The 24,048-nt window shown below is 45.3% G+C and overlaps 1 protein-coding gene and 1 pseudogene across 1 annotated transcript in view; both read right to left on the minus strand.

Annotated features, from left to right (window-relative positions):
- The window catches only part of Oprd1 (opioid receptor delta 1), a 35,684-nt gene that overhangs the window by 7,275 nt on the left and 4,361 nt on the right, over nucleotides 1–24,048 (minus strand). The gene's annotated exons all lie outside the window — the stretch shown is intronic.
- Nucleotides 19,229–19,699, minus strand: LOC115072867 (annotated as a pseudogene).

A 24,048-nucleotide genomic window follows, 5' to 3' on the forward strand; every position in this document is an offset into this window, starting at 1 on the left:
GCATCCCCATAGTAGCATAAGAGTGATTTACCTTGGGCAATTTCCCTACCATTTAGTAAGCCCAGATTCCTTTATTTAGCTTATTATGTGAGTTTCCTCTTCACTTTATGGTGAATCTGTAATGACTTACAAAGTGCCTACCACATCAAAAGACCCTCCATAAACTGAAATCGAATATTATTCATTCCATGTTAGTTCATTTTTCCTGTCACTGTTAAGAAGAATGATGTGTGGCAAGCTCTATTCTTTCAATAAGTTCTGGCAGCTCAATGATTTTACCACTTCAGCTCTAGGCACATGCAGAATAGCTATGAATGGCAAAGTTCAATCTGCTAGACCAGCTTCAAATACCCAACACCAAACCTGACAAAACTCAATGGAGAGATTTCTGGAATGGGCCATGGGCCTCAGTGAACCCAGCACAGACAGTAGCAGTACAGTGACAGCTGTCACAAATGTGCTCAACTAACTACAGAGCAGCACAAAGACTTCCAGAGAGACCTCCTTCCCCCCAAAATATACCTTCCCTTTACTCTCTTCTGTCCTATCTCCACAGATATAACTGTGTAGTAAAAACTGAACTCTGTTAAATGAAGACTCTGGTCATTTTCATATGGTAATTCCTCTCTGGAGAGTAGTGCCTTCCTTCTAACCTCCCACAATGATACACATTCTTTTGCAACCAAGTCTTTCTCACTAGACTTTGAGCTCTTTATTATTTTTTGGGGGGGGTTGACTTTGAGCTTCTTAAGGACAAGAATTCTGTCTTCTCAGGGCTGGAGAGATGACTCAGCAGTTAACAGTGCTAGTTGCTCTTGCAGAGGATCCAGGTTCAATTCCCAGCACCCAATGGCAGCTAACAACCATCCATAACTCCAGTTCCAAGGGATCCAACTCCCTCTTCTATCCTCCATGGGCATTGCATGGCACAGGAGCCCTTACATACGTGCACACAAAATGCTCATACACATAAAATAAAAATAAATAAATCTGGGGCTGGAGAGATGGCTCAGTGGTTAAGAGCACAAGCTGCTCTTGCAGAGGACCCAGGTTTGGTTCCCAGCACCCACATGGTGGCTAACAACCATCTGTAACTCCAATTCCAGAGGATCTGATGCCCTCCTCTGACCCCCTTGGGCAATGCACGACACAGGCGCACTTACACACATGCAGGCAATGCATTCATAAAATAAAAATAAAAAATCCAAAAGAGTTTTTTAAATCTTAAAAAAATTACAATTTTATTTATTTTGTATGACGGGGGCACATACATACCATAGCACATGTGAAGATCAGAGGATAACTTGTGGGAGTTGGTTCTTTCCTTCTACCATGTGGGTCCCCCAGGATTGAACTTGGGCCATCAGGCTTGGTAGCAAACACCTTTACCTGCTGAACCATCTTGCTGACCCAAGGATATTATTAATACTTCATCTATGCAGAATAATGTTGGGGGCTAGACCATTCACCTTGCCTTTGGGGGATATGATTGGCCAGCTCTGAGTAAGAGACTCTGCCATGGGCCTTATATCCCCCAAAATGTCCTATGTGGAAGCCCAGGGCTCCTCCTGCTCCTTCCTTGGTTCAATCCAGGCCTCTTAACCCCCATGAAGCTGAACTAATCCCTCTGTGAATGCCATGGTTCATTCCCTATCCCATCCCCAGTGCTGTGGGGAAAAGTGAGCTACTGGTACCGTCACACATCTAACCCAGGGAATGAGCCCAGGTAGATGTCAGGCCAGGTGTGCACAACCAAACTCTGCCCCTAACCCTCCCAGCATACTCCAGTTTGGTGCTGTATATAGCTGTTCACAGCACAGCTGGCCCTTGCTTGGCCAACATGTAGAGTCAAGGTCCCTACTACACAGGGCGTGGGCTGGGCATGGGGTAGTATCAGAGACTGTCCAACAACAGTGTCCTCGTCATAGACACAGGGAAAGGAACTCTCATGCCTTGGGATGATGTGAAAGCCCAGAGAAGGGCGGGGTGGCATGGATGACGGAAGAGCAGAAAGAGCCCTGGGGGTGAGGAACTGATTATGAAACAAAGCCCACTGGTAGTGATACACACTCATAATTGTAATCCCAGCACTCAGGACATTGAGGCAGGAGGATCACAAGTTCGAGCCTACCTTGGCTACATAATGAGACCCTGTCTCACAAAACAAATAAACAAGGACTAGAGAGATGGCTCAGGGGTTAAGAGCACTGGCTGCTCTTGCAGAGGATGCAGGTTTGGTTCCCAGCACCGACATAGCAGCTAAAAAACATCAGTTACTCCAGTTCCAGGGGATCCAACACCCTCTTTTGGCCTCTTCTGGCCTCTTCCAGCATTGTATGCATGTGGTACACTTACACATATGCAGGCAAAACACTCATATACACAAAATAAAAATAAATAAAAATATTTTTTTAAAAACCCTCTGGGTGTGGTGGTGAATACTTTTTAATTCTAGCACTGAGAAGGTAGAGGTAGGAAGATCAGGAGTTCAAGGTCATCCTTGGCTACATAGTGAGTGAGTTTAAGGCCAATCTGGGCTACACCCGTCCTTGCCTCCTATCAAGAAAAAGAGCAAGCGCTCTACCAATGAGCTACACCCCCAGGCCAGATCTGCTTCTCCATCCTTAATAAGCACACCTCAACCATAAGCAACTCTTACCCACTCCAGCTTAAGAATCATTAGGGAGAGGCTAGAGAGATGGCTCAGCAGTTAAGAGCACTGATTGCTATTGCAGAGAGCCTGGGTTCAATTCCTAGCATCCACATGGCAGCTAACAACCGTCCATTAACTCCAGTTCCATGGGATCCAATACCTTCTTCTAACCTCCTCAGGCATTGGCACTATACGACTTGGGTGCACTTACACACATGCAGGAAATATACTCATATCCATAAAATAAAAATACTAAATTTTTGTTGTTGTTGTTAAGAAAAAGGAATCACAGGGCTGGAAAGATGGCTCAGCAGTTAAGAACATTGGTTGTTCTTGCAGAAGACCCAGTTTCGAATTCTAGCACCCACATGGCAGCTAACAAATGTCCATAACTCCAGTTCCAGGGCATCTGATGGCCTCTTCTGTCCTCCACGGGCATTACATGACAAAGGTGCACTTACCTACATGCAGGCAATACACTCATACACATAAAAAATAAAAAGAATCACTATGTAGATGCAGCCTAAAGCCCATACCTGGGAGAGAGAGGGAAATGGGTTCAGAGAAACTGTACAACTCATTCAAGATCACACAGCCACAGTGTAGAGCCAAGGAGAGAATCTAAGACTCCGACTGCATGTGCTCTCTCCCCTACCCAAGGGTGCTGTCACACAAGGGTCAGTCTCTCTAATACCCAGTGTGAGGGCACTCAATGGTGCTTTGTTTTGTTTTGTTTGAGACAAGGTCTCATGTATCCCAGGCTGGCATGGAAATCTTTAAGTAGCCAACACTGACCGTGAATTCCTGACCCTCCTGATTCCATGTCCCAAATGCGGGGATTAAAGGCATGTGCCACCACACCCAACTTGGTACTTCATGTTTCTGAAGGACTGAACAAATTTACGTCTGTTGAAGTTTTTCCTCCATAATGGCTCAGAAAGGGGATTTTTTGGTTTAAATAAAAATTAAAAAAAATTAAAAAAAAAAAAAACTGGACTCACTTATTGTCTCCAAGAGTAGCATCTGTCCCATAACCTCCCAAAATAACTGCAGTTTGCTCTGGGGCTCAAGCAGCAAAAAGTTTTGCTCAGAGCCAGCGGAATCTCAAGTCTCAGGAAGTGTCTTCAGTGGGGTGTGGATCACAGCTGTGTGGGAGGCGGTCTCAAGCCCACAGCTGACTCCTGTAATTTCTCTGCTCTTACACAGAACAATTCAAGACTGTTCTTTGCCTGTTATTTTAATTTGTGAAGGATTCTTCCATTCTCTAAGGGGGCTGGGATTCTGGCAAGTGGGAGCTGAGGACTCTGGAGCTGGTCCTGGTGGGACCAAGGGGCCCAGAAGTAGTTTTCTCTCTCTCTCTCTCTCTCTCTCTCTCTCTCTCTCTCTCTCTCTCCTCCCACACCCACACCCTACTCTGCTCCATGACCTCTTTAGGTCCCCACCACCAGTCATGAGACAAATCATGCCCCTTATGCCTGCTCTCAACCTTCAGGGTCTCCCCCAAAGAAGTTTCTGCGTTCTATAAGTTGGCTCCACTCCTGGGACCCCAGATCCCCACACTGTCTCAACAAATGTCCTCCACCACACACTGGCCACTTTACTATTCCCTAAACATATCAAGCCCAGCCCACCTCAGGGCCTTTGGACTTGATGTTCCCTCTACCTGCCACCCTCATCCCTTAAACTGTGCATGGCTTGCCAATTCATTTATCTCAGGGCCTATTAAAATGTCACCTCTCCTGAGATGCCCTCCCTGACCACCCTATCTTTTTAAAAAATGTATTTATTTTCATTTTTTGTGTATGATTATTTTACCTACATGTATGTAAGCAATGCTCAAGGAGGTCAGAAGAGATCTTTGGATCTCCTGGAACTGGAATTACAGATGGTTAGCCACTATGTGGGGTGCTGGGAACCAAACCCCAGTCCTCTGCAAGAGCAGCCAGTGCTTTAACCACTGAGCCATCTCTCCAGCCCCTTGACTACCCTACCTGCTTCCATCTTCTTTATACCACAAGCCCTGCTTCATGTTATCACTGACTTATTTCTCTTCTCTTCTGGGCTCTCTGGCCTATGTAAGCTCAGGTTCATGGACTTAGTTCGCTCTGTTCCCTGATATTTTAGACATGTGTCTCAGTGGCATCTCAGTCGAGGGCTCATCAGCTCTCATGGACCCAGGTCACAGCCTCTCTCCCCAGCCCATAGGACTCAGGCTGTTCATTCTTGCTCAAAGGCAGTATATGATGCGATGCATCAACTCAGTTTCCCACAGCCTGAGCCAAACAGCTGCAAGCAGTCATGCCCACCTGCAACAGGCTGAGAAACAGAGTCTCCTTTGTGCGCATAAGTAGAGAACCAGAAAAGCATTTTCTAAAATATTCAGGGCTGGGGGGATGGCTCATTGGTTAAGAGCACTGGCTGCTCTTGCAGAGGACCCAAGTTCAATTCCTAGAACCCACATGGCAGCTAACAATCATCCATAACTCCAGTTCCAAGGGATCTGACACCCTTTTCTGACCTCCATGCGCATTGCATGACACAAGTGAACTTACATACATGCAGACAATACACTCATACACATAAAAAATAAAAATAATAAGGCCTGGCATGGTGGCACATGCCTCTAGTCCCAGCACTTGGAAGGCAGAGGCAGACGAATCTCTGTGAGTTCAAGGTGAGCCTGATCTACATAATGAGTTCCAGGCCAGCTGGGGCTACAGGAAGACCCTGTTTCAAAAAGACTAAAAAAATAAATAAATAAGCCAGGTGTGGTGGTGCATACCTTTAATCCCAGCACTTGGGAGGCAGAGGCAGGGGGCTCTCTATGAGATTGAGGTATGCTTGGGCTACATAGCCAGTTCCAGGCCAGCTGTGGCTACAGAGAGACCTCAAAAAAATTGTTTAGTAGCCATTCCTACCCATTAAGTGGCCTGGGCACTGTGAGCTACAGGTCAGTCTTTGCAGTGAGCTGAGTCCTCTATGCTTCAAAAGCAAAGTGCTGAACAGGCACTGATGCATATATCATGCAGGCACAGAATTTCCTGTGCCATTACCTGTCACACCAGACCCCTGAATGAACCCTCAGTGCTCTTGTGGCAATGTCAGAACAGTGCACGCTCACTTTAGCCTTGCAAGCTGCTGAGACTATAGATGTGTGCCACTATGTTCTCTCTTGCACTCACTCTCTCTCTCTCTCTCTCTCTCTCTCTCTCTCTCTCTGTGTGTGTGTGTGTGTGTGCGTGCGTGTGTGTGTGTGCTTGATTTGTTTTCTTTTTTTCAGGGTTTACATTCTTAGTATTCTGTAGATAACTGTCCATTTCCAAATCAAAGAATATACTGTAATTACATTTATTTTCTATACAGAACTTTTATTTTCCTGAAATTAGTAATTATCTCTCTTTTTTGTCTTTGTTTAGGTTTGGATTTTTTTAAATTTTTATTTATTTATTTATTTTTTGTGTATGCGTGTATTGCCTGCATGTAGGTAAGTGGACCCATGTTGTGCAATGCCCACAGAGGTCAGAAGAGGCTGTCGGATCCCCTGGGACTAGAGTTATGAACAGTTGTTAGCTGCTATGTGGGTGCTGGGATTTGAACCTGGATCTTCTGCAAGAACAACCAGTGTTCTTAACTGCTGAGCCATCTTTCCAGCCCCAGGTTTGGATTTTTTGAAAGAGTTTCATGTAGTTGGAGCTGGCCTGGAGCTCACTGTGTGACTGACAATAACCTTGGACTCCTGATCCTCTGGCCTTCACTTCCTGAGTCCTGGGATTACAGGTGTACACCACTACACCTGGCCTTAAATGCCTTTTTTTCATTTGCTTATTTCTATGTACATACTGCTGAATCTCATGAGTGTATATCCTGCATGTATATAAGTGCACCTGTGTCCTGCAATGAGTGAGGAGGTCAGAAGATGGCATCAGATTCCCCTGGAACTGGAGTTATAGATGGTTGTTAGCCACCATGTGGGTGCTGGGAATCGAACCCAGGTCTTCTGCAAGAGTAGTCAGTGCTCTTAACCACTGAGTCACCTCTCCAGCCTCCCAAACACCTTTTCTATATAGTCACATATTCATGTGTTCCTTAGTTTTCTTAGTGATCTACTTCTACACCCTTCCTCCTTCCCTTTCCATCTGAAGATTTTTTATTTTTCTTTTGTGTGTGTGTGTGTGTGTGTGTGTGTGTGTGTGTGTAAACCATGTGTGTGGGTACCCTTGGAGGCCAGATGTGTGGGATCCCCTGGAGCTGGACTTACAGGCAGTTATAGCTTCCCGATATGGGTGCTGGGAACGGAACTCTGGAAGAGAAGAAGCGATTACTCTCTTAATGGCTGAGCCATCTTTCCAGCCCCTCCCCTTTCCATCTGCAACAAGATGCTCTTACTAGGCCAACTACACATCTCTACACCTTTGTTAGAGCACGTCTAACAAGGCTTGAAAGTCTCCCTGTATCTGGATTTACATCCTCATTTTGCTGGAGCACATCCTGGAGCCACTTCCTGAGAAAGGCCATATAGGAGGCAAAGTTTTTATTACCTTGTCTGAAAAGGTCTTCTCTCTAACTTCTACTTTCCTTGACTATAAATAGAATAATGGATGGAAATAAATTCCCATCAGAATTTTGAGGATGTGGCTCCCTCATCTTCTGCCTTGCAGTGTCTCCACAGAAGTATCTAGAACCATTCCTGATGTAATCTGTCCCCCCACTCTAAAACTCCTGAACTTTTCTCTTGGTAGTCTGACATCTGGTGGTACTGTGCTTTGGTGGTGACTCTTTTTCAGATGTTCTGTTTCAGGGTGGGCCCTGTCAGTCTGAAGACTCCTGTTCTTCAGTATGAAATTGTTTTTAAATGTGTATGAATGTTTTGCCTGTGTATATATAAATGCAGCACATGTGTGTTATACCCACAGAGGCCAGAAGAGGGCATCAGATCCTCTGGAACTGGACTTACAGATGGTTGTTAGTCACCATGTGGGAGGTGGGAACCAAACCTGGGTCCTCTGCAAGATCAGCAAGTGCTCTTAATCACTAAGCCATCCATCTAACCAGTCCATCATGTCATTTCTTAGATGACTCCCTTCCATATGCTTTTCCTGGAATCTCTGAATCACTGCAGAATTCTTAGGCCTCCTGGGTTAATCCTCTAGCCTTTCTTTCTTTCTTTCTTTTTCTTTCTTTCTTTCTTTCTTTCTTTCTTTCTTTCTTTCTTTCTTTCTTTTCTTTCTCTTTCTTTCTTTCTTTCTTTTCCTCTTCTTCTTTCCCTCCCCTCCCCTCCCCTCCCTTCCCTTCCTCTGTGTGCCCCTGAAAGGTGCACTCACACATGCATATCTGTGTGGAGACCAGAGGTTAACCTTGGATGTCTTCCTCTGTCACGTCCCATCTTATTTTTTGAGACAGAGTCTCTCATTGAAACTGGAGCTCACCATTTTGGCTAGACTGGGTGGCCAGCAGACCCTTGGAACTGGCCTGCCTACCCACCCACCTAGTGCTGGTGTTATAGACAGCTGCCACCATGTCCTGCTTTTACATGAGTGCTGGGGATCTGAACTTGGGTTCTCCAACTTGTACAGCAAGCACTCTTACCCACTGAGCCATCTCCCTAGCCTGACCCTCTAATCTTCTTATAGTCTTTTTAGAAAAAAAAATGTGTGTATGAATGTTTGCCTGCACGTTTATGTGTGCATCACATTCATGCAGTGCCCACAGAGGCCAGAAGAAGGCATTGGATCCCCCAGAACTGCAGTTATGGATGGTTGTTAGCCACCATGTAGGTCCTGGGAACCAAACCCAGTCCTGTGCAAGAGCAGCCAGAGTGCTAGTTAAACTAAGCTATCTCTCCAGCCCCTATACTGTCTTTTTGACACAGTCTCTGGAGAATTACCTTTTCATTATCTTTTAATCATTCTATTGACTTTTAAAAATGTATTTAGACTCCTATGTTTTATTTTCCCAGTGCCCTTTCTTCTATCATCATTCCTTTGCTACATAAAATTTATAGCATCCTGTTTCATGGACACAATATTGTCTAAGGACACCAGTATTTTTGTTTTGTATTTTCTTCTGCTCACGTTATTTTTTGGTTCAATTACCTTGGCTTGTTTATTTGTCTGCCTCGCTCTCCCTCTTTTATCCTGGGTCTTCAGTTCAACTATCTAATGAGATGGGACTGAATATTAATCTTCTAGTGAAGCCCCGAATAATGAATTGGCAGCTCTGTGTATATCAGCGTGGGGGTCCTGAAAACTGTAGGAGACTAAGTGGTGATCCTGGCCATCACACTGAGGACATGTAAATAATGGGTTTCTAGGGCTGGACATGGTGGTACACGACTATAATGTCAGCACTTGGGAGACAGAGGCAGAAGGATCAGGAGTTCAAAGTTATCTTCTGCTATGTAGTGAGTTTGAGGCCAACTGGAGCTTCATGAAACCCTGTCTCAGAAAACCAAGTAAGAAGTCAGTCTCTAAAGGTCTCTCCCCTCCTACCTGTGTTTGCAAAACTCTAGTTGTCAGGACTCTGGTTCCAGAGCTGAGGAAGGGGCTTATGGAGTCTCCCCATTTTCCATTTGGCATTTCACCCTGCCTTTTCTGTATTTGCTGACCCTGTGGTGTCCAGTATGCCTCCAGGGGGAAAGCCCTGCTGTCCTGCAGAGTAGAGGGTAGTCACTTGGCTGTGAAAGTCACAAAGGGGACTGGGGGCCAAGGGTCCCACTGCTACTCTGTTGATAGTCAACCTCCTGCCCTATCATCCTCACACTCTGTTACTTCCCACCTTCCAAGATGTGTGTTGACCTGTGGAGAAGAGAAACTGAGGCATAAGAGGTGAAATGACTTTCCCAGGATTGTGTGGCTAGAAAAGAGCAGAGCCAGTCTAGTACTAGAACCTGATAAGCACCTAGCAACACTGCCCCTGTCCACTACCTCTCATTGTGAAAAGGTCAAGGAATATGGGTTTATTATAAACAGAAAAGTCTGTCTACTTATCCAGTTTTTGTTGTTGTTGTTATTGTTTTAAAATATATTTTTAAAAAAGATTAGTTTAGTTTTATGTGTATATGTGTGCGCCTGAATATGTATGTCCACCACACGAGTGTAAGCAGGTGTTAGTCACCATGTGGGTACTGGGAAGAGCCCAGATTCTCTGGAAGAGCAGCAAGTTCTCTTAACCCCTGAGGCATATCTCCAGCCCCCATTTAGTTTTTTATAAGATTTATTTTATTTTTATTTATGTGTATCTGTTGGGCAACTGTGGAGACCAGAAGTGGGCACTGGATCACATGAAGCTGGAGCTGCAGGCAGTTGTGAGCCACCTGATGTGGATGTGGTAACTGAACTCTGGTCCTCTGAAAGTGCAACCAGCACTCCTAAGCTCTCTTAACCACCTCTTCAGTCCTCCACTTGATTTTTAAAGATATTTATTTTTAACTTGTGTGTGTGTGTGTGTGTGTGTGTGTATGTATGTATGTCACATATGTGCAGGTAGATGCCCAAGAAAGCCAGAAAAGAGCATCGGTTCCCCTGGAGCTGGAGTTATAGGCAGTTGTGAGCTGCCTAACATAGGTACTAGGAATCAAACTTGGGTCCTCTGGAAGAGCAGGAAGTGCTCTTAACCACTGAGTCATCTCTCCAGCCTGCACCACTTGTTTTTTTACTAACAACCAGATCTATACCAGGCATTGAGTCCACGATAAAAAAGAAATGACGAGCATGGAGTGGGTAGAGGGAACTTAATTGTAGCTTAATTGTAAAGCACTGGGCCAGGCATGGTGGTGCACGCCTTTAATCCCAGCACTCAGGAGGCAGAGGCAGAGGCAGGCGGATCTCTGTGACTTCAAGTCTAGCCTGATCTACATAGTGAGTTCCAGGCCAGCTGGGGCTACAGGGAGACCCTGTCTCAAAAAGATTTTTTTAAAAAGCACCTACCTAAGATACACAAGGCCTTCAGTTCCTCCTCAGCACTGGGGTGGCAGGGGGGGGTACCACCCATTGGACCAGACCCAGGGGGTAAAGATGGGAACACTCTGGCTGAACCACTACTGACTCATCAAGGCATTTAGGAAATTTTTTGCTTTTTTCCCAAATCAGAAATCCCCATTAGCTCATCCTGAATTATGTAGCTGCCTGGGCATTTGCTTCCAACCATCCATCTCAGCTGTCTTCCTTTACTTAAAACTCCAAGGGGTTGAGCATGTTTGCCTCTGAGCCCTAAGTCCATTCCATCTTCTGTCAGATCAGCCCTAATGTAGGCCGATCCCCAGCACTTCTTTTTTTGAGGGGTGGGGTCTTTTTGAGACAGGGTCTCCCTGTAGCCCCAGCTGTCCTGGAACTCACTATGTAGACCAGGCTGGCCTTGAACTCACAGAGATCTGCCTGCCTCTGACTCCCAAGTGCTGGGACTACAGGCGTGCGCCACCACGCCTTTTTTTTTCTTAATATTTAATTATTATTTTTATTTTATGTGTATGAGTGTATTGCTTGCATGTATGTGAGTGCACCCGTGTCATGCAATGCCGTGGAGGTCAGAAGAGGGCTTCAGATTCGCCTGGAATTGGAGCTAAGGATGGTTTGTAGCTGCCACGTGGGTGCTGGGAATCGAACCTGGTCCTCTGCAAGAGCAGTCAGTGCTCTTAACCCCTGAGCCATCTCTCCAGCCCCAATCCGCAGCACTTCTATCAACTGCCCTTCACTTTGATGGAGAGTGGGTACACTCTGTGAGTGAGGGGCTCTGCCCATTTGGCTGCACAGCCAGAACCACACTGAATCCATACACTCTCACGGGATTCTGGGGGAGCTAGGCCTCCCAGTTGAACACTCACCCTCAAGCAGACTGGCTCCAGAGAAGGATTTTTCTCCCCAGACACACTGAGAGGCTGGTCAGCGTGTCTGATGCCTGATGCATTCCCTCCTTTGCTCAAGGCATCCTTGGGACTCGTCTGACCACTTAGGTGGGTCGTCTACTTTCTTTAAGCAATATTCTTGCGTCTATGAGGTAGGCACTCTGCCAAAATCAGCAGATGCATGCTCTTCCTCACTGCAGTGTTGAGTTACTACCATCCTACTGGGCTTGGTGGTGCATGCCTGTAATCCGGGCACTCAGAAGACTGAGGCAGGAGGACTACCAAGAGTTTGAAGCCAGCTTAGGCTACAAAACGAGTGCCAGGCCAACCACCATCCTCTTTCTACTGATGAGCTGTGCAGATGGCCCACTCAAAGATACATAGCTAGGAAAGGGACAGTGACAGGATTTAGACTCCAATCTATATGGTTTCTAAAGCACTAGGTCAAAGTCACTGGGCTCGGGGTTTGAGAGATGGCTCAGCAGTTAAGAGTACTGGTTGCTCTTGCAGAAGACCTGGATTCGATTCCCAGCACCCACACAGAGACTATCAACCATCTGTAACTCCAGTTCCAGGGGATCCGACGCCCTCTCTGTCCTTCATGGGCATTGCATGACACACATGCAGGCAATACACTCATACACATTAAAAAAAAAAAAGGTCACTGGACTCACAGCTCCCTGATTTTTTAACCCGCTGTTCAATTTGCCACTTGACTGAGCTTCTTGGACTCTCATGAAGGGGCCAGGCTGGAGGCCAAGGGTGAGCTGTGCCATAGCATTCAGCTGCTGCTCACTCATTCCTGAATGTTCCTGGTAACACTGGTGTGACCACCCAAGCAGTGAGACCAGTCCAAAGGATGCTTTGTGCAAAGGAGGGAAAGTATTGGCCTTCCTCTGGACTCCCAGCATCAGACGTCAGACACTCTACTCAGAACAGTGTCACAGACACAGTGATGGGTCCAGGGGCCAAGAAGAAAAGTCAGCTCGAACAAAGGAGGCACCTCTGTCTAGCGTTTCTGGGCAGTCACCAAGCCTGTTTTGGTTTGTTTCAATAGATAATAAACACTGGTTGGACACATACTGTGTGCCAAGTACATGGACAAGCCATTTACATCGTTTAATCTTCACAGCACTCCATGGGGTAGATAGCATTTATTATCCTCAATTTATCAAGAGTGGTAATGAACCTGCTGAGGTTGCAGCCAGGAAGTGGTGGAGTGGATCCAGTCCCAGGGCTCCCTGAAAGCTGGCACTCCCTCTTGACTTCGGCTTTAGCTTCTCTCCTGTGTACTCAGTGTACTCTGTGTGCCCTCACACACTCCTTGACAATTAAATATAACATCCCCAAGGGCAGGGAGGGTAGTTGTCTTACTTCTATGAGCCTGGCACCCACAGCAGTGCCTGGCACAAAGCAGGTGCTCAGTATACATTCATGGAATGGATGCATGTTAACACATCCACCTTCCACATTAGGCAGGACAACCTTCAAGCTACAACTGTGTCTCACTCCCTGTAGATCCCAGCAGCTGGTGCAAGGACAGGTAGGTACAGAAGACACATGATAGATGCCTGTGGAAAGGTGTCAAGGCGCACCTGTGAGGAGCTACAGACCAAAGAGGTCAAATCGGGCTCTCTCTTCCCTTCTCCCAGGTCTCCTGAAGGATACCTAGGCCTGACCCTCTTTGCCCTGAGTGTAAAGTGACTCAGTCCTGCAGGGGGCGAGAGAAATATCACTCAGATTGTCTATCCAAGGGGGCTAATTTGATTTTAACTAAATGGAGGCAGTGATGCCATTGCTTTTCTCCCGAGTAGGAGGTAAGAGACCCCAAAGCGACAGCAGCATCAACAGTTAGTCTGATCGACCTTGTGGAACGTCACGGTGCAAGGAGAACACATGGCTTCAACCAGGACCAAAACTCTTTTGGTCCCCAACCAAATCCATTGCGGATCACTGAAATATTTAGAATTAATATTACTCCAAATACTTTTTAAACTCTCAAATATAACAGCTATCTACTGGAGACTATTCAACACAGAATCATTTCATAAGCAAAGTTTAAAAACCAATGTAAATATTGCAAATACGGATAGCATACAAACACACAAATATCATTTTACTGAATGGTAGCTTGCTCTAAGACTGTTATATAATCTCTCAGAAATATGCTGTGACCGTCTTTCTTTAGTCATATATACAAATTAATATAATTTTAGTGACTGCTATAGTAGTCCGGAGATCAAGGTTTTTCTGCACAGGACCAGAGAGTATTTATTAGATTTTAGGAGAGGAGAAAAAGATGAAGTTTAAAGTTTAGAAATAAGAGCCAGAGCCAGACCTGCAACAGGCAAGGAATGTGTCCTTTATTCAAGGTATCGCAGCAAAGGGCAGAAGACTTTCATCAGGAAGAAGACATCTGTAACCAAGGAAAGGGGTTTGGGGATTTTTCTGTGAATTCTACTGAACACAGCTGCAGGAGTTTACTTGGTGCCAGGGACTGGTGTCCTTGGGTGACTGAAGGTCCTCCTCCCAAGATTATTTTCTCAGGCAAGGCAGACGAGCAATCATCTAGGGCACTAAAGGAGATAGGTTGGCTCCACAGTCTCCTTCAGTCCTGGTGGTAAGCACCTGATAAGGACTGAGCAAGGCCAGCCTGCCAATTTAGGGCCAGTTGGCCACTTTCAGGGATTTATAGTTTTATTGCTCCCCTAATGAGACTTATGGTTCTCCTGTAACTCACACATTCTATCATTATTAAACAAATACTAGAGTAAATACTGCAAGTCCAATTAGGTCTCTGTCACATACAGATACCTAAAATTTTCTTTTAGAAAGATAATTTTAAGTCAGGCATAGTGGCACACACCTTTAATCCCAGCACTCAGGAGGCAGAGGCAGGCAGATCTCTGTGAGTTCAAGGTCAGCCTGGTCTACATAGCGAGTTCCAGTGCAGCTGAGGCTACAAGGAGACCCTGTCTCAAAATAAAAATAAAAAAAGAAAAGAAAATTTTAGTTCAAGGACCATACAAAGTCAGGCAATGGCCATGTGGTGGTACAGGCCTGTAATCCAGCACTTGAAGCTAAAACAGGAAGATCATGAACTCAAGGCTAGGATGAAACTGCATAGTGAGACTTGTCTCAAAAAATAATAATATTAAGGGTGAGGGGCCTGGAGAGACGGCTCAGTGGTAAAGAGCACTGGCTGATCTTGCAGAGGACCCAGGTTTGGTTCCCAGCACTCACATGGCAGCTAACAACCATCTATAACTCCAGTTCCAGGGGAATTAATACCCTCCTCTGGCCTCTGTCAGCAGTGCATGCACGAGATACACTTACATACACACCACATGAGATACACTTGCATAGTACCAGCAAAACACTCCTATGCATAAAATAAAAATAAATGAATCCAAATTTTGGGGGGGGGGTAAAAAAAGAGACAACGAGGAGGAGGAAGAGGAGAACGAAGAGGAAGAGAAGGAGGAAGAATACTAACATAGGCTAGCCTCAAACTCCATAAACCAGGTGTTGGTGGCACAGGTCTATAATCCTAGCACTTAGGACATACAGGCAAGAGGATCAGAATTCCAAAGCCACCCTCAACTACACATGGTGCATGAGACCCTATCTCCAAAAAAACAACAAAAATCAGACACCTGGGCTGAACTAGTCTCACCACTGACTCCTGAATAAAGTCAATTAGTGAATCCCCTACTGAAGGATTTGTAGGCTGTTTCCTCTTTTCTGTTATGATAAACAATACTGTGATAAACATTTCTGTACACAACTACCTAATGATTTCCTTGGGATAAAGTTCCTAAAATCTCAGAGCCAGAAGGAATGTCCAAAGTGAGGACTTCCCTCTGCAGTGCTCCACATATTATGTCCAAGAACACAGCATCCCCTGTTAGGATGGATAAGCAAGTTATTTCTCTTTTTTGACCTAGCAACAGCCTAACTTGGAATATGGTTCAATTTCAGATTACTCCCCTAGCATAGGTGATTCATTGATTCATGCCCAGGCACCACATTCAAAAACAAAACACAAACAACAACAAAAAACCCCACTACTTCATGTCTTGAATCCCCTACAGCCTGAGCAGCTCCATGCTCTTCCAGAACTTGGTTCCCCTTCTAGCCTTGGGCCCAGGCCTGCTCCTGCTCTTTCCACCCCAGATCTCTTAAGTCCAGACCCATCAACTGTGTCCCGATCCCCTGCACTCAGACCAGTTCAATTCTCCAACTCAGTTTGATAGACCCTCCACAAGTTGTTCCCACCCCCATCTTGTCCCTGTTCTCCTGATCTGACTGCCACAGACGTGCGTGCTACCCTGAGAGAGGCTATCACAAAGTTTCACAACTGGTCACACACAGAATATATGTCTGAGAAATGCCCAGCCCTAAGTGACACATTTAGAGTGAAACCTCTACACCTAAGGTTCATGGAACATAGCAGAACAAGGGGGTAGAGAGACTATTACTACATCCCTGAACTCTCACAAACAAAGCTTCCTCATACAACAAAGTGTGATGAACACAGAAGGCCACAACTGGCTAAGTTTTAGAGAACAAGAGACTATAGAATGCACGTCCCTGGATAGGACTCAAACCTCACCCACCCACAGCTCAGAGACCGTTGTGGAAGAGGAAGCAGAAAGATTGTAAGAGCCAGGGCTGGTGCATGGGCCTAAGGTAACAGAGGCTTTCAGGCCCCTGGGAATTTACTCATATGAGCTTGCAACAATGGTGACAGCAGGCACAAGACCCACGCTGACTCAGTCAGACAAAAACCCAGCATAGAATGAGGGAAATGGACAGCAGGCCCCAACCCTAGCTGAAGAACTATTGGCAACTGATTACTGGTGGATGAGAGAGAGTAGATCTTCTTTAAGGGAGTGAGTCTATATAGGCTGACTTCACTCCAGTGGATGAACTTGCACTGAGGAACATCTGGGTACAAATGCTTGACCAGATAGGACTTACCATTTATGACAGAATGCATAAACCCCCGGGGGGGTTGGAGGAGCATGAATGGGGGGAGGGGGTCTGAATTGATTAAGATCTATTATATAAAACGCACAAATAGAAAAGGAACTTAGAGGTGAGTGTAAAATTACAGACTTAACTGTGGACCAGTTTCCTTACTATGGTGAATTCTGAATCTGCATAAACACAAGAGAAGGGAGCATCATCATCCCCATTTTACAGGTGGGGAACACTGAGGTGCAGAGAGGTGAAGTCATTTACCAAAGGCCCACAACTAGGCCTAAAAGGCCTTGAATTAGGTCTGTGATCCTAGGGATTCTAAAACTCACTTTCCTCAGCACTAATCTTCTCCCAGAGTGTCAAATTCATTCCCTTTGTTTTACAAATGAAGGCATTCAGGCTCTGTGTACTACCACCTCAGAACAAAGAGCTTCAACAAAGCAACTACCAGCAGCCAGGGATCAGCTGGGGCTTCCTCTATTTACAGACAAAGGGTGATTGCTCTTCCAATGGGCAAAACAAGCCTGGCTGGGCAGCATGGACAGCAAGCTGTGTCCCTGCCCACCACTTAAGAGGAGTGGCAAGTGGCCAGAAATTAATTAGCTGTCTCAGTTTTGGCAGAGCCTGAGGAAGGAAAGTGGTTAATTATAATGAAGCCCAGAGAGCTTGTCACAGGAGAAGATTAAGGGTTGGGGCATGAAAATAAAGGGCCCCAAAGTTGAACAGGAGTTGGAAGATCTATCAGGCCCAAAGGCCTAGCTTCATCTCAAAAGACACAACATACTCAAGGCACTCTCTATCCTCCTGACCCTGCTTTTCTGCTTAAGGATGGATAGACTGGGGGGCATAATGCAGCCAGACACAATGGAGACCCCAAGAAAGCAGAATCTGGGGGTGGGTGTCAGAAATAAACCCTGAGGCCAGGAGTGGTGGTGCACACCTTTGATCTGAGTACTCAGGAGGCAGAGGCAGGTGGATCTCTGTAAGATTGAGGCCAGCCTGTTCTGCATAGCAAGCTCCAGACCAACTGGGGCTACAAGGAAACCCTGTCTCAAAAACACCAAAAATAAGTAAATAAAATAAAATAAAAACCTGAAATTCAAAGGCACCCCCCTCCCAATACCATACATAGAAAAGGAGAATGGGGCTGGAGTAAGAGCACTGGCTGCTCTTGCAGAGAACCCAGGTTTGATTCCCAGCACCTACATGGCAGCTAACAACCATCCCTAACTCCAGTTCCAGGGGATCTGATGCCCTCTTCTGACCTCCACAGGCATTGCACAACACGGGTGCACTTACATACATGCAGATAATACACGCATACACATAAAATAAAGTTTAAAAAGAGGCTGGGCATGGTGGCGCATGCCTTTAATCCCAGCATTCAGGAAGCAGAAGCAGGCGGATCTCTGTGAGTTCGAGGCTAGCCTGGTCTCCATTAGCAAATCCAGACCAGCTAGGGCTACAGGGAGACACGGTCTCAAAAAGACCAAAAAAAAAAAAAAAAAGAAAGGAAGAACAGGAAGAACAGGAGGACAAAGTGAAAAGTAGCTCACGGGGAAGCTTCTGCTTTTGCTGAAGAGGGCATCTGTGTGGTCGGTCAGATGCAGCACGCACACCGGATGCAGCACGCACACCAGACTGGAAGCTTGATTGGTTTTTATCTCTAATGCAAGAGTTCTGTGCTTTTTCCCCATTTGCTGGGGTCCAACCTCACAGTCTTTCCCAGTTGACTAGTTTTAAAAAAAATGAAGAAGGGGAAAACTTGCTGGATAAAAGGGGAAAGGCTCAATGGCCCCAGGCCATCAGGTTCTGGGAATACAGCAGATCTTTTGCATAAACAAAAAATTTTACAGCATGTGTAGGGAGATTAAAAGATTTGAATTCAGAAAGGACTGATTCATTTAATGTTTCTTATGTGGGGGAAGATAGCTCAGTTGGCAAAGTACTTGCTGTATAAGCATGAGGACCTGAGTGCAATCCCCAGAACCTACATGAAAAAGACAGTTGAGGTGGCACTTGTCCCAGTGCTGGGGAGGAGAAGATAGGTAGATCCCTAGGGCTTGTGGCCAGCCAGCCTAAGTCTTCGAGTTCCAGGTCCCAGTGATAGACCCTGTCTCAAAAAACACATGAGGTTCACAAACACACACACACACACAAAGAGAAAGAGACAGACAGAAAGAGACAGAGATGGAGACAGAGACATACAGAGAGAGACAGAGAGAGAGGTGGAGACAGAGACACACAGAGAAAGAGAGACAGAGAGAGAGGCATCCTTCATTGTGATACATCAGTGCCTAGGTTTCCGGAAACAGGGTGTGACCCTCCTATAAACCCTACGGACACACCACCTGAGAGTCAGGTTGCCCCACTCCATTACTTACAGGGGTAGAGAGATACCGAGTAGTTACATGTTTGAAATAGGGCATGGAGGCTTGGCATGTGGCTCAGTGGTGGGGCAATTACCTAGTATATATGAGTCTCTGGGTTAGATACCCAGTGCAAGGAAGGGAGCGAGGGAGGGAAGGAGGAAGGAATAGTACTTGGTCCCTGCTCTGATGAAGGATACATAGGGCACTGCTGCCAACCATCAGAAAAGGCTCCCTGGAGGAAAGATTTACTTACTAGGCTGAAAAGACAGGGGTTGCTCTGAAGGGACAGTGGCCTGAAGTTCTGGCTCATCTTATTTTATTCAGTTGTTGGGGATTTCTACTATAGATCTCAATAACACAAAACAATTCCTCCCAGTTTTATTGAGGTAGCTGACCACATCCACAACCATATCTACCTCTGAACTGGAATTCAGTGCTGACTGACCCAGACCAGCTTTCTTGTTGGCACCAGGGCACACAAGACACCATCTGTAGGTGTCTGTCGGCTCACCCTCTGGACCAAGGCCCACTTGCTAGTCTCAAGAAGGATGTGGTGCAGGGTGGCAGGCACACAGGTGGAGGTAATCACAGAGATGCTGGATACCCCCATTGGTAAGGTGCCAGTAGAAAGGTCCCCAGGCAAACAGTTCCATCACACAGCTTCAAGACTTGAGAGACTGCAGGTCCTTCATGAAGGTTGGGCACATTCTTGTCTGCTAGCTCTAAGTGTTTGGGCACGTGGGCACCCTTCTTGGCTCCCAACACTCCTTCCTTAGAAAGGAGTTCCTAGGAGCTTTGCCATTCATATGCTCGAGCCCATGGTAGGGCCTTCTCTGTTCACACCTCCATGAGCTTCCTGGAAGTTTTGTTCTAAGACACAATGTTTCCCTGGTGAAAGGTCCAGAAGGGCAGTCTTGCCCTGGGGCCTGCCATGTTGAAATGTCAATAAACCACAAATTTTGATAGTCTCAAAAAAAAAGTTGATAAATGGTAATCAACTTTTGTTGACTGGGCATCAACATCACAGCAAAACAATGAGCTCACCAAAACAATGAGCTCCAGATTCAGTGAGAGACCTTGTCTCAGAAAACAAGGAGGTAGGCTGGTGAGATGGTTTGAGGGGTAAAGTGCTTGCTGTATAAGCCTGATGATCTGAGCTCCATACCTGGAACCCACAGAAAGGCAGAAGGTTGTGCCCACATACACATCATACACACAAACTAATAATAATAAGTAAAAAAAATTATTTATTTATTTTTTTGTCTATTTGAGACAGGGTTTCTCTGTAGCCCCAGCTGTCCTGGAACTCACTATGTAGACCAGGCTGGCCTTGAAATCACAGAGATCTGCCTGCCTCTGCCTCCCAAGTGCTGGGACTAATAAGTAAAAATTTTTAAAAATTAGGTAGATACAGCAAGATACTAAAAGTCAATCTCTGGCCTCTACACACTCACTCATAGGCAAGTGCATGTGTACATACATGCATACACCACACACATACACAAGCACAGTGGCCCAAAGAGGAAAAGTGCTCATCCAGATGTGGAGAACAGATAAAAACAGATCCAGAAAACTCAGGAGACTCCAGGCTTCTGGCTCTGATATCTTCTGATATTTCTCTCTGCCTGGCACTCAAGTATCACTTTTTCTTTGTTTCTTAACAATTTGTTATTTAAATAACTTAAAAATATGTCTATTACATTTTATCTACTCTCCAGACCCCTGGTTATACAGAAAAGTCTTTTTAAAAAATTTTACTTATGCTGGGTGTGGTAGCACATGTCTTTAGTCCCAGCACTTGGGAATCAGAGGCAGGCGGATCTCTGTGAGTTCAAGGCCTGCCTGGTCTACATAGTGAGTTCCAGGCCAGCTGGGGCTACAGGGAGACCCTGTCTCAAAAAGACCAAAAAAATTTTTTTCTTTTAATTATTTATATTTATTTTTATTTTATGTGTATATTTTGCTTCACATGTATGTAAATATACCCCATGCATGCAATACCACACAGGCACCAAGGAGGACATCAGATCCCCCTGGAACTGGAGTTACAGCCAAGTTATTAACCACCATGTGGGTGCTGGGAACTGAACCCTGATCCTCTAGAAGAGCAGCCAGTGCTCTTAACCCTGAGCCACCTCACCAGCCCCTTTTTTTATTTTTTAAGAATTCATTTACTTTTATTTTATGTGTATGAGTGTTTTGCCTGCATGTATATATGTGCAGCATGTACATGCAAGTGCCCACAGAGGCCAGAAGGCAGCACTGGAACTGGAGTTACAGACAATTGTTAGCCACCATGTTGGTGCTGGAAACCAAACCCGGGTCCTCTGAACAGCAGCAGCCATCTCTCTAGTCCTTCTAGAGGTTTTTCCTTTCTTCCTGTTTTTTGTTTTTTGTTTTTTTGGTCTTTTGAGACAGGGTCTCCCTGTAGCTGCAGCTGACCTAGAACACAATAGGTAGACCAGGCTACCTAGAGATTCACCTGTCTCTGCCTCCCAAGTGCTGGGACTAAAGGCGTGCACCACCATGCCTGGTTCCTTCTAGAGTTTTTTGAATAAGGCTTCTTTAACCTCATAGGACTATGAAGTTTAAGTTCTTCCCATTCATCATAGAAAGCTATAAAGGATAAGATTCTTTCTGCACACACCCTTCCCAGCCTAAGACAAAGCCGCTGATTTCTGCAGCTGCACTGGATGCTATAAATCAGTAGAACACAGCCCCACACCCCAATCCACCCCATAGCTCCCAACTGGTAACGGGGCCGCTACAGCCTGCATGGTGGTAAATTGCTAATTTAAGCCGGGCTTTCTGTTCTACCCTGCGATTATCCTTCTTCCTGTGTATGTTAGGGTATTCTGGGTAGCCAATTTGATTTCAAGGTCCCAGGATTCTAAGTTTAATGAAATTATGCCTTGCCCTTGCCTCTCAAAGTCCAGACATCTGGCAGGGGTGTGTGTGTGTGTGTGTGTGTGGAGGGGGTGGGATGTGAGATCACAGTGTCTGACACTCTTCCAATCTCAACTGTGGGACCTGAAAAAAGAAAATGAGGAAGAACCCAATAGAGGGATGCTTTTGGAAGCCCTTGTCAAGAAACTCCAATGGACTCTCATATGAACATTTGAAAATTCCCTGTTCTGTCTTTTTTCTAGTTCCCTGTCTAGAACTTGTAATGCTAATTACTCTTGCCTTTACTTCTCCTTCACATCTCCTATTCATGATTCAAAGACTTTCTTTTCCCCTTAGAGACAAGAGTTATGCAAGCTGGGAGTCTTTTAGATAGACCCACTGAAGGGGTACTCCAATTGCCTCACCCTGCGTCCCTGTTCAGCATGGAAGAAGCCAGAGCAGTCTGTGTCCCTATTCCCTATTGGCAATTTGGGTAACCCCTTCAGAGGATGACGTGATAAGAGGATGGTCAGAATTGGTTAGACAGTTAGGGTAAAAAAAAATCCCAAAGAAATGTAGCCAGTTTCTGAGCTAAAAGTCAAAATGTCCTTGGGCCTGTTAGCAACATACTCTGTTCCAAAGGCCAAAAACGTCAAAAGTATTTGGGAGCTTGTATCTAATCCTTAAAAGATTTTAGGGATTCCTCTTCAGAGGGGGGAATGTTAGATTAGCGGGAGTGGGCATGGATTTGATCAAAACACTTTATATGCATGTATGAAATTCTCCAAAAATTCTGCTTATCTTTCCTCTATCTATCTGAATCTTCTGCACAAAATTTCCGCCCAGTGTCTCCTAGCATCTGTTTGTTTATTTTCAGCAACAGGAAGCTCTTTACATTACCAAGAAGCCCAATCTTCCTTAGAGTGCTTTGATTATGGAGAAAAGCTTTATAGATATAATGAAAGCAAGCTGGGCGTGGTGGCTCACACCTTTAGTCCCAGTACTTGGGGGGCAGAGGCAGGCGGATCTCTGTGAGATGGAGGTCAGTTTGGTCTCCATAACAAGTACCAGGCCAGCTGGGGTCACAGGGAGACCCTGTCTCAAAAAGACCAAAGAAAGAAAAAGAAAGAAAGACAGGGGACTGGAGAGATGGCTCAGTGGTTAAGAGCACTGACTGCCTTTGCAGAGAACCCACCTACATGCACCTACATGGATGCTAACAATTGTCCATAACTCCAGTTCAGGGGATCTGACGCCTTCTTCTGACCTCCTTGGGCACTGCATGACAGGTGCATTTACACACGTGCAGGCAATACACTCATGCACATAAAATAAAAATAATGAATAAGAATTTTAAAAAATAATGAAAGAAGTAGAAACCATATATAATCAAAAGCATTCACAGCAGCATTTATTTAGATTGTCATTATGTTGGAAGAATAAGGGGCTAGACAGATTCAACAGTTACACTCACACTAAGAGACTCATAGCTACCTATAACTCCAGCTCCAGGAGATCCAATGCCCTCTTCTGGCTTCCTTGGGCACACACACACACACACACACACACACACACACACACATGGCACACACACACGGCACACATGCACACAGACACATATACCATAAATAAAAATTTAAAAATAAAATAAAATAAAAGACACCCAATAGATTACATTCATACAATATCACCCATAAAAAAACATGGGCTTTTTTTTTTTAATTGTTCCCGTTCTCTCTTTGATTTTGCTTTTTTTTTGGAAATAAGATCTCAACTCTATCTTAAATTAGCCTGGAACTCACTATGTAGCCTGGGATGACCCTGAAGTTCTAGCAGTTTTTCTGCCCCTTCTGCATACAGGAATTACAGCTATGAACCACCATGCATAGTTCAATATATATACAAATATATATAAAAATGTTTAATTACCAGGCATGGTGGCATAAACCTTTAATCCCAGCACTGGGGAGGTAGAGGCAGGCAGATCTTTGTGAGTTCAAAGCCAGCCTGGTCTACATGGTGAGTTCCAGCAGAGCTGTGGCTACAGGGAGACCCTGTCTCAAAAAGACCAAAAAAAAAGAATGTTTAATCTCCTGAGAACATGCTTATTACGTAAATGAAAAGGTGCCTGTAATCCCAGCACTTCCAAGGCCAAGGCAGGAATCTCACAAGTTCAAGGCCAGTGTGGGTTACATAGTAAGACCCCACCCCTATCATACACACAAAATAATCTTACAAATTTCATATACGGGGCTGGAGAGATGGCTCAGCGGTTAAGAGCACTGACTACTCTTGCAGAGGACCCAGGTTCG

Source organism: Nannospalax galili, unplaced genomic scaffold (assembly GCF_000622305.1).
Source record: "Nannospalax galili isolate Female #2095 unplaced genomic scaffold, S.galili_v1.0 scaffold23, whole genome shotgun sequence".
Lineage (NCBI taxonomy): Eukaryota > Metazoa > Chordata > Mammalia > Rodentia > Spalacidae > Nannospalax > Nannospalax galili.